Source organism: Danio rerio, chromosome 3 (genome assembly GCF_052040795.2).
Source record: "Danio rerio strain M-AB ecotype USA chromosome 3, GRCz13ab, whole genome shotgun sequence".
In the NCBI taxonomy this organism is placed as follows: domain Eukaryota; kingdom Metazoa; phylum Chordata; class Actinopteri; order Cypriniformes; family Danionidae; genus Danio; species Danio rerio.
This window is the reverse complement of record NC_141023.1, coordinates 61,260,822-61,271,807: the sequence shown is the minus strand read 5'-3', so window position 1 is coordinate 61,271,807 and position 10,986 is coordinate 61,260,822. Positions and strand designations below refer to the sequence as shown.

The window sequence follows — 10,986 nt, the reverse complement described above, 5'->3', positions numbered from 1 at the left end:
CTAGTGTTGATCCTGGACCATCATCATCATTTTAATACTGTAAATTCACTAGTGTTGATCCTGGACCATCTTCATCATTTAATACAGTAAATTCACTAGTGTTGATCCTGGACCATCTTCATCATGTAATACAGTAAATTCACTAGTGTTGATCCTGGACCATCATCATCATTTTAATACTGTTAATTCACTAGTGTTGATCCTGGACCATCATCATCATTTTAATACTGTTAATTCACTAGTGTTGATCCTGGACCATCATCATCATTTAATACAGTTAATTCACTAGTGTTGATCCTGGACCATCATCATCATTTAATACAGTTAATTCACTAGTGTTGATCCTGGACCATCATCATCATTTAATACAGTAAATTCACTAGTGTTGATCCTGGACCATCTTCATCATTTAATACAGTAAATTCACTAGTGTTGATCCTGGACCATCATCATCATTTAATACAGTAAATTCACTAGTGTTGATCCTGGACCATCTTCATCATTTAATACAGTAAATTCACTAGTGTTGATCCTGGACCATCTTCATCATTTAATACAGTAAATTCACTAGTGTTGATCCTGGACCATCATCATCATCATTTAATACAGTAAATTCACTAGTGTTGATCCTGGACCATCTTCATCATTTAATACAGTAAATTCATTAGTGTTGATCCTGGACCATCATCATCATTTAATACAGTAAATTCACTAGTGTTGATCCTGGACCATCATCATCATTTAATACAGTAAATTCACTAGTGTTGATCCTGGACCATCATCATCATTTAATACAGTAAATTTACTAGTGTTGATCCTGGACCATCATCATCATTTAATACAGTAAATTCACTAGTGTTGATCCTGGACCATCATCATCATTTTAATACTGTAAATTCACTAGTGTTGATCCTGGACCATCATCATCATTTAATACAGTAAATTCACTAGTGTTGATCCTGGACCATCTTCATCATTTAATACAGTAAATTCACTAGTGTTGATCCTGGACCATCTTCATCATTTTAATACATTAAATTCACTAGTGTTGATCCTGGACCATCATCATCATTTAATACTGTAAATTCACTAGTGTTGATCCTGGACCATCTTCATCATTTAATACAGTAAATTCACTAGTGTTGATCCTGGACCATCTTCATCATGTAATACAGTAAATTCACTAGTGTTGATCCTGGACCATCTTCATCATTTTAATACAGTAAACTCACTAGTGTTGATCCTGGACCATCTTCATCATTTAATACAGTAAATTCACTAGTGTTGATCCTGGACCATCTTCATCATTTTAATACAGTAAAATCACTAGTGTTGATCCTGGACCATCATCATCATCATTTAATACAGTAAATTCACTAGTGTTGATCCTGGACCATCTTCATCATTTTAATACAGTAAAATCACTAGTGTTGATCCTGGACCATCATCATCATCATTTAATACAGTAAATTCACTAGTGTTGATCCTGGACCATCTTCATCATTTAATACAGTAAATTTACTAGTGTTGATCCTGGACCATCATCATCATTTTAATACTGTAAACTCACTAGTGTTGATTCTGGACCATCTTCATCATTTTAATACAGTAAACTCACTAGTGTTGATCCTGGACCATCATCATCATTTAATACAGTTAATTTACTAGTGTTGATCCTGGACCATCTTCATCATGATTTTAATACAGTAAATTCACTAGTGTTGATCCTGGACCATCATCATCATTTTAATACAGTAAATTCACTAGTGTTGATCCTGGACCATCTTCATCATTTTAATACTGTAAACTCACTAGTGTTGATTCTGGACCATCTTCATCATTTTAATACAGTAAACTCACTAGTGTTGATCCTGGACCATCATCATCATTTAATACAGTAAATTCACTAGTGTTGATCCTGGACCATCATCATCATTTAATACAGTTAATTCACTAGTGTTGATCCTGGACCATCTTCATCATTTAATACAGTAAATTCACTAGTGTTGATCCTGGACCATCTTCATCATGATTTTAATACAGTAAATTCACTAGTGTTGATCCTGGACCATCATCATCATTTTAATACAGTAAATTCACTAGTGTTGATCCTGGACCATCTTCATCATTTAATACAGTAAATTCACTAGTGTTGATCCTGGACCATCTTCATCATTTAATACAGTTAATTCACTAGTGTTGATCCTGGACCATCTTCATCATTTAATACAGTAAATTCACTAGTGTTGATCCTGGACCATCATCATCATTTAATACAGTAAATTCACTAGTGTTGATCCTGGACCATCATCATCATTTAATACAGTAAATTCACTAGTGTTGATCCTGGACCATCTTCATCATGATTTTAATACAGTAAATTCACTAGTGTTGATCCTGGACCATCATCATCATTTTAATACAGTAAATTCACTAGTGTTGATCCTGGACCATCTTCATCATTTAATACAGTAAATTCACTAGTGTTGATCCTGGACCATCTTCATCATTTAATACAGTAAATTCACTAGTGTTGATCCTGGACCATCTTCATCATTTAATACAGTAAATTCACTAGTGTTGATCCTGGACCTTCATCATCATTTATTACAGTAAATTCACTAGTGTTGATCCTGGACCATCTTCATCATTTAATACAGTAAATTCACTAGTGTTGATCCTGGACCATCTTCATCATGATTTTAATACAGTAAATTCACTAGTGTTGATCCTGGACCATCATCATCATTTTAATACAGTAAATTCACTAGTGTTGATCCTGGACCATCTTCATCATTTTAATACTGTAAACTCACTAGTGTTGATTCTGGACCATCTTCATCATTTTAATACAGTAAACTCACTAGTGTTGATCCTGGACCATCATCATCATTTAATACAGTAAATTCACTAGTGTTGATCCTGGACCATCATCATCATTTAATACAGTTAATTCACTAGTGTTGATCCTGGACCATCTTCATCATTTAATACAGTAAATTCACTAGTGTTGATCCTGGACCATCTTCATCATGATTTTAATACAGTAAATTCACTAGTGTTGATCCTGGACCATCATCATCATTTTAATACAGTAAATTCACTAGTGTTGATCCTGGACCATCTTCATCATTTAATACAGTAAATTCACTAGTGTTGATCCTGGACCATCTTCATCATTTAATACAGTTAATTCACTAGTGTTGATCCTGGACCATCTTCATCATTTAATACAGTAAATTCACTAGTGTTGATCCTGGACCATCATCATCATTTAATACAGTAAATTCACTAGTGTTGATCCTGGACCATCATCATCATTTAATACAGTAAATTCACTAGTGTTGATCCTGGACCATCTTCATCATGATTTTAATACAGTAAATTCACTAGTGTTGATCCTGGACCATCATCATCATTTTAATACAGTAAATTCACTAGTGTTGATCCTGGACCATCTTCATCATTTAATACAGTAAATTCACTAGTGTTGATCCTGGACCATCTTCATCATTTAATACAGTAAATTCACTAGTGTTGATCCTGGACCATCTTCATCATTTAATACAGTAAATTCACTAGTGTTGATCCTGGACCTTCATCATCATTTATTACAGTAAATTCACTAGTGTTGATCCTGGACCATCTTCATCATTTAATACAGTAAATTCACTAGTGTTGATCCTGGACCATCTTCATCATTTAATACAGTAAATTCACTAGTGTTGATCCTGGACCATCATCATCATTTAATACAGTTAATTCACTAGTGTTGATCCTGGACCATCTTCATCATTTAATACAGTAAATTCACTAGTGTTGATCCTGGACCATCATCATCATTTAATACAGTAAATTTACTAGTGTTGATCCTGGACCATCATCATCATTTATTACAGTAAATTCACTAGTGTTGATCCTGGACCATCATCATCATTTATTACAGTAAATTCACTATGTTGATCCTGGACCATCTTCATCATTTAATACAGTAAATTCACTAGTGTTGATCCTGGACCATCATCATCATTTAATACAGTAAATTCACTAGTGTTGATCCTGGACCATCTTCATCATCATTTAATACAGTGAATTCACTAGTGATGATCCTGGACCATCATCATCATCATCATTTAATACAGTAAATTCACTAATGTTGATCTTGGACCATCTTCATCATTTAATACAGTAAATTCACTAGTGTTGATCCTGGACCATCATCATCATTCTAATACAGTAAATTCACTAGTGTTGATCCTGGACCATCTTCATCATTTTAATACATTAAATTCACTAGTGATGATCCTGGACCATCTTCATCATCATTTTAATACAAAAAATTCACTAGTGTTGATCCTGGACCATCTTCATCATTTAATACAGTAAATTCACTAGTGTTGATCCTGGACCATCATCATCATTTATTACAGTAAATTTACTAGTGTTGATCCTGGACCTTCATCATCATTTATTACAGTAAATTCACTAGTGTTGATCCTGGACCATCTTCATCATTTAATACAGTAAATTCACTAGTGTTGATCCTGGACCATCTTCATCATTTAATACAGTAAATTCACTAGTGTTGATCCTGGACCTTCATCATCATTTATTACAGTAAATTCACTAGTGTTGATCCTGGACCATCTTCATCATTTAATACAGTAAATTCACTAGTGTTGATCCTGGACCATCTTCATCATTTAATACAGTAAATTCACTAGTGTTGATCCTGGACCATCATCATCATTTAATACAGTTAATTCACTAGTGTTGATCCTGGACCATCTTCATCATTTAATACAGTAAATTCACTAGTGTTGATCCTGGACCATCATCATCATTTGATACAGTAAATTCACTAGTGTTGATCCTGGACCATCATCATCATTTAATACATTAAATTCACTAGTGATGATCCTGGACCATCTTCATCATCATTTTAATACAAAAAATTCACTAGTGTTGATCCTGGACCATCTTCATCATTTAATACAGTAAATTCACTAGTGTTGATCCTGGACCATCATCATCATTTAATACAGTTAATTCACTAGTGTTGATCCTGGACCATCTTCATCATTTAATACAGTAAATTCACTAGTGTTGATCCTGGACCATCATCATCATTTGATACAGTAAATTCACTAGTGTTGATCCTGGACCATCATCATCATTTAATACAGTAAATTCACTAGTGTTGATCCTGGACCATCATCATCATTTAATACAGTAAATTCACTAGTGTTGATCCTGGACAATCTTCATCATCATTTTAATACAAAAAATTCACTAGTGTTGATCCTGGACCATCTTCATCATTTAATACAGTGAATTCACAAGTGTTGATCCTGGACCATCATCATCATTTAATACAGTAAATTCACCAGTGTTGATCCTGGACCATCATCATCATTTTAATACAGTAAATTCACTATTGTTGATCCTGGACCATCATCATCATTTAATACAGTAAATTCACTAGTGTTGATCCTGGACCATCATCATCATTTAATACAGTAAATTCACTAGTGTTGATCCTGGACCATCTTCATCATTTAATACAGTAAATTCACTAGTGTTGATCCTGGACCATCATCATCATTTAATACAGTAAATTCACTAGTGTTGATCCTGGACCATCATCATCATTTAATACAGTTAATTCACTAGTGTTGATCCTGGACCATCTTCATCATTTAATACAGTAAATTCACTAGTGTTGATCCTGGACCATCTTCATCATTTAATACAGTAAATTCACTAGTGTTGATCCTGGACCATCATCATCATTTAATACAGTAAATTCACTAGTGTTGATCCTGGACCATCATCATCATTTTAATACAGTAAATTCACTAGTGTTGTTCCTTGACCATCATCATCATTTAATACAGTAAATTCACTATGTTGATCCTGGACCATCTTCATCATTTAATACAGTAAATTCACTAATGTTGATCCTGGACCATCATCATCATCATTTAATACAGTAAATTCACTAGTGTTAATCCTGGACCATCTTCATCATTTAATACAGTAAATTCACTAGTGTTGGTCCTGGACCATCATCTTCATCATTTTAATACAGTAAATTCACAAGTGTTGATCCTGGACCATCATCATCATTTTAATACAGTAAATTCACTAGTGTTGATCCTGGACCATCATCATCATTTAATACAGTGAATTCACTAGTGTTGATCCTGGACCATCTTCATCATTTATTACAGTAAATTCACTAGTGTTGATCCTGGACCATCTTCATCATTTAATACATTAAATTCACTAGTGTTGATCCTGGACCATCTTCATCATTTAATACAGTAAATTTACTAGTGTTGATCCTGGACCATCATCATCATCATTTTAATACCGTAAATTCACTAGTGTTGATCCTGGACCATCATCATCATCATTTTAATACCGTAAATTCACTAGTGTTGATCCTGGACCATCTTCATCATTTAATACAGTAAATTCACTAGTGTTGATCCTGGACCATCATCATCATTTAATACAGTAAATTCACTAGTGTTGATCCAGGACCATCATCATCATTTTAATACAGTAAATTCACTAGTGTTGATCCTGGACCATCTTCATCATTTAATACAGTAAATTCACTAGTGTTGATCCTGGACCATCATCATCATTTAATACAGTAAATTCACTAGTGTTGATCCTGGACCATCATCATCATTTTAATACAGTAAATTCACTAGTGTTGATCCTGGACCATCATCATCATTTAATACAGTAAATTCACTAGTGTTGATCCTGGACCATCATCATCATTTTAATACAGTAAATTCACTAGTGTTGATCCTGGACCATCTTCATCATTTAATACAGTAAATTCACTAGTGTTGATCCTGGACCATCATCATCATTTAATACAGTAAATTCACTAGTGTTGATCCTGGACCATCATCATCATCATTTAATACAGTAAATTCACTAGTGTTGATCCTGGACCATCTTCATCATTTTAATACAGTAAATTCACTAGTGTTGTTCCTTGACCATCATCATCATTTAATACAGTAAATTCACTATGTTGATCCTGGACCATCTTCATCATTTAATACAGTAAATTCACTAGTGTTAATCCTGGACCATCTTCATCATTTTAATACAGTAATTTCACTAATGTTGATCCTGGACCATCTTCATCATTTAATACAGTAAATTCACTAGTGTTGATCCTGGATCATCATCATCATTTAATACAGTAAATTCACTAGTGTTGATCCTGGATCATCATCATCATTTAATACAGTAAATTCACTAGTGTTGATCCTGGATCATCATCATCATTTAATACAGTAAATTCACTAGTGTTGATCCTGGATCATCATCATCATTTAATACAGTAAATTCACTAGTGTTGATCCTGGACCATCTTCATCATTTTAATACAAAAAATTCACTAGTGTTGATCCTGGACCATCATCATCATTTAATACAGTAAATTCACTAGTGTTGATCCTGGACCATCTTCATCATTCAATACAGTAAATTCACTAATGTTGATCCTGGACCATCATCATCATTTAATACAGTAAATTTACTAGTGTTGATCCTGGACCATCTTCATCATTTAATACTGTAAATTCACTAGTGTTGATCCTGGACCATCATCATCATTTAATACAGTAAATTTACTAGTGTTGATCCTGGACCATCTTCATCATTTAATACTGTAAATTCACTAATGTTGATCCTGGACCATCATCATCATTTAATACAGTAAATTTACTAGTGTTGATCCTGGACCATCTTCATCATTTAATACTGTAAATTCACTAGTGTTGATCCTGGACCATCATCATCATTTAATACAGTAAATTCACTAGTGTTGATCCAGGACCATCATCATCATTTTAATACAGTAAATTCACTAGTGTTGATCCTGGACCATCATCATCATTTAATACAGTAAATTCACTAGTGTTGATCCTGGACCATCATCATCATTTAATACAGTAAATTCACTAGTGTTGATCCTGGATCATCTTCATCATTTTAATACATTAAATTCACTAGTGTTGATCCTGGACCATCATCATCATTTAATACAGTAAATTCACTAGTGTTGATCCTGGATCATCTTCATCATTTTAATACAGTAAATTCACTAGTGTTGATCCTGGACCATCATCATCATTTAATACAGTAAATTCACTAGTGTTGATCCTGGACCATCATCATCATTTAATACAGTAAATTCACTAGTGTTGATCCTGGATCATCTTCATCATTTTAATACATTAAATTCACTAGTGTTGATCCTGGACCATCATCATCATTAAATACATTAAATTCACTAGTGTTGATCCTGGACCATCTTCATCATTTAATACAGTAAATTTACTAGTGTTGATCCTGGACCATCATCATCATCATTTTAATACCGTAAATTCACTAGTGTTGATCCTGGACCATCATCATCATCATTTTAATACCGTAAATTCACTAGTGTTGATCCTGGACCATCTTCATCATTTAATACAGTAAATTCACTAGTGTTGATCCTGGACCATCATCATCATTTAATACAGTAAATTCACTAGTGTTGATCCAGGACCATCATCATCATTTTAATACAGTAAATTCACTAGTGTTGATCCTGGACCATCTTCATCATTTTAATACAGTAATTTCACTAGTGTTGATCCTGGACCATCATCATCATTTAATACAGTAAATTCACTAGTGTTGATCCTGGACCATCATCATCATTTTAATACAGTAAATTCACTAGTGTTGATCCTGGACCATCATCATCATTTAATACAGTAAATTCACTAGTGTTGATCCTGGACCATCTTCATCATTTAATACAGTAAATTCACTAGTGTTGATCCTGGACCATCTTCATCATTTTAATACAGTAATTTCACTAGTGTTGATCCTGGACCATCATCATCATTTAATACAGTAAATTCACTAGTGTTGATCCTGGACCATCTTCATCATTTTAATACAGTTAATTCACTAGTGTTGATCCTGGACCATCTTCATCATTTAATACAGTAAATTCACTAGTGTTGATCCTGGACCATCTTCATCATTTAATACAGTAAATTCACTAGTGTTGATCCTGGACCATCATCATCATTTAATACAGTAAATTCACTAGTGTTGATCCTGGACCATCATCATCATTTAATACTGTAAATTCACTAGTGTTGATCCTGGACCATCATCATCATCATTTAATACAGTAAATTCACTAGTGTTGATCCAGGACCATCATCATCATTTAATACAGTAAATTCACTAGTGTTGATCCTGGACCATCTTCATCATTTAATACAGTAAATTCACTAGTGTTGATCCTGGACCATCTTCATCATTTAATACAGTAAATTCACTAGTGTTGATCCTGGACCATCTTCATCATTTAATACAGTAAATTCACTAGTGTTGATCCAGGACCATCATCATCATTTAATACTGTAAATTCACTAGTGTTGATCCTGGACCATCATCATCATTTAATACAGTAAATTCACTAGTGTTGATCCTGGACCATCATCATCATCATTTAATACAGTAAATTCACTAGTGTTGATCCTGGACCATCATCATCATTTAATACAGTAAATTCACTAGTGTTGATCCTGGACCATCTTCATCATTTTAATACAGTAAATTCACTAGTGTTGATCCTGGACCATCATCATAGATTAATACAGTGTCATGTCATTACTGTTGAATTTGGATGAAAAATGAAAAATTTTATTTAAAAAAAAAGTGAAAAATGAAGAAAAGAGTAAAACAAGACTGGAGAACAGTCTGCAAAACAAGGTTCATAGTCAGGATCTGCCATTTTTATTTTAGTTTTACATGTTATGATTTTGTTTCACCACTATATGTCCTCATTTCTCCCTATCTTTTCTTTTGAGCTCAGTAATCTGCATGATTGTTTTCACCTGTGTCCTTTCATGTCTTGTGTATTTAAACGGACTAATTTCTGTGTTTCTATTCTGGGTTATTGTTGATCTTAGCCCTTGTCTTTTGTACTTTTGCTCTGATTTTCTACTTTATCTTTTTAAAATGTTTGAATGGTTTACATCTTGCCTATATTTAGTTTTTATTTTGGGAGATTATTTGACTCGTGGTTGTGTCAGATGTTTGGCCTGTTGGTCTTTTTGTTCATCCATAACAAGTTTTATGTTTAAGTTTGGATTTCGTTTGGAAAAAAAAAAAAAAAAATCTATTTTATTTATATATATATATATATATATATATATATATATATATATATATATATATATATATATATATATATATATATATATATATTTATATATATATATATTTATATATATATATATTTATATATATATATATATATATTTATATATATATATATATATTTATATATATATATATATATATATATATATATATATATATATATATATATATATTTATATATATATATATATATATTTATATATATTTATATATATATATCTCACTGTTGGGTTTATTAACCTTCTGTAGCTCATCGGTTAAATTCTGATACCAGAGACCTGGGTTGTATTATACCTCGCGCTCCTGGCATTCAAATTCTAAAGCTAGTTAACTCTGTAGCAAATTTAATCACAGAGATCAGAAACCAAAAACAAAAAAGATCAGCAACACCACTAATTGCTCTAGTTTTTAAGACAAAAAAAAGAAGATATAATTATTTTTATTGCAGAAGATCTGAAAAGGTTTTAGAAAGAAGCCTCACAGAACTGTTGGATGTAAAGCATTCAACTCCTGTTGAGTAAGAAAGGACTGGAAGGGTTACAAAGTTGCATAGAGGAGAATATATATATATATATATATATATATATATATATATATATATATATATACACACACACACACAGTACGTGATAATTCCTCTGAACAAGGCATTTCAGCGGATTCACCCTCAGCTGATAGATCAGGGGCCTCATGTACGAAGACTTGCGTGGAAATCAT

The 10,986-nt window shown here is 32.7% G+C and overlaps 1 long non-coding RNA gene across 1 annotated transcript; it reads right to left on the bottom strand.

Moving 5' to 3' along the window:
* Positions 1–333: 333 nt before the first annotated feature.
* Positions 334–10,207, bottom strand: LOC147846092 (uncharacterized). The gene is made up of 3 exons (XR_015480177.1): positions 9,381–10,207; positions 6,486–7,808; positions 334–6,386 (listed from the first exon to the last, which is right to left on the bottom strand). It is a non-coding gene; the product is annotated as an uncharacterized LOC147846092 (long non-coding RNA).
* Positions 10,208–10,986: the final 779 nt, after the last annotated feature.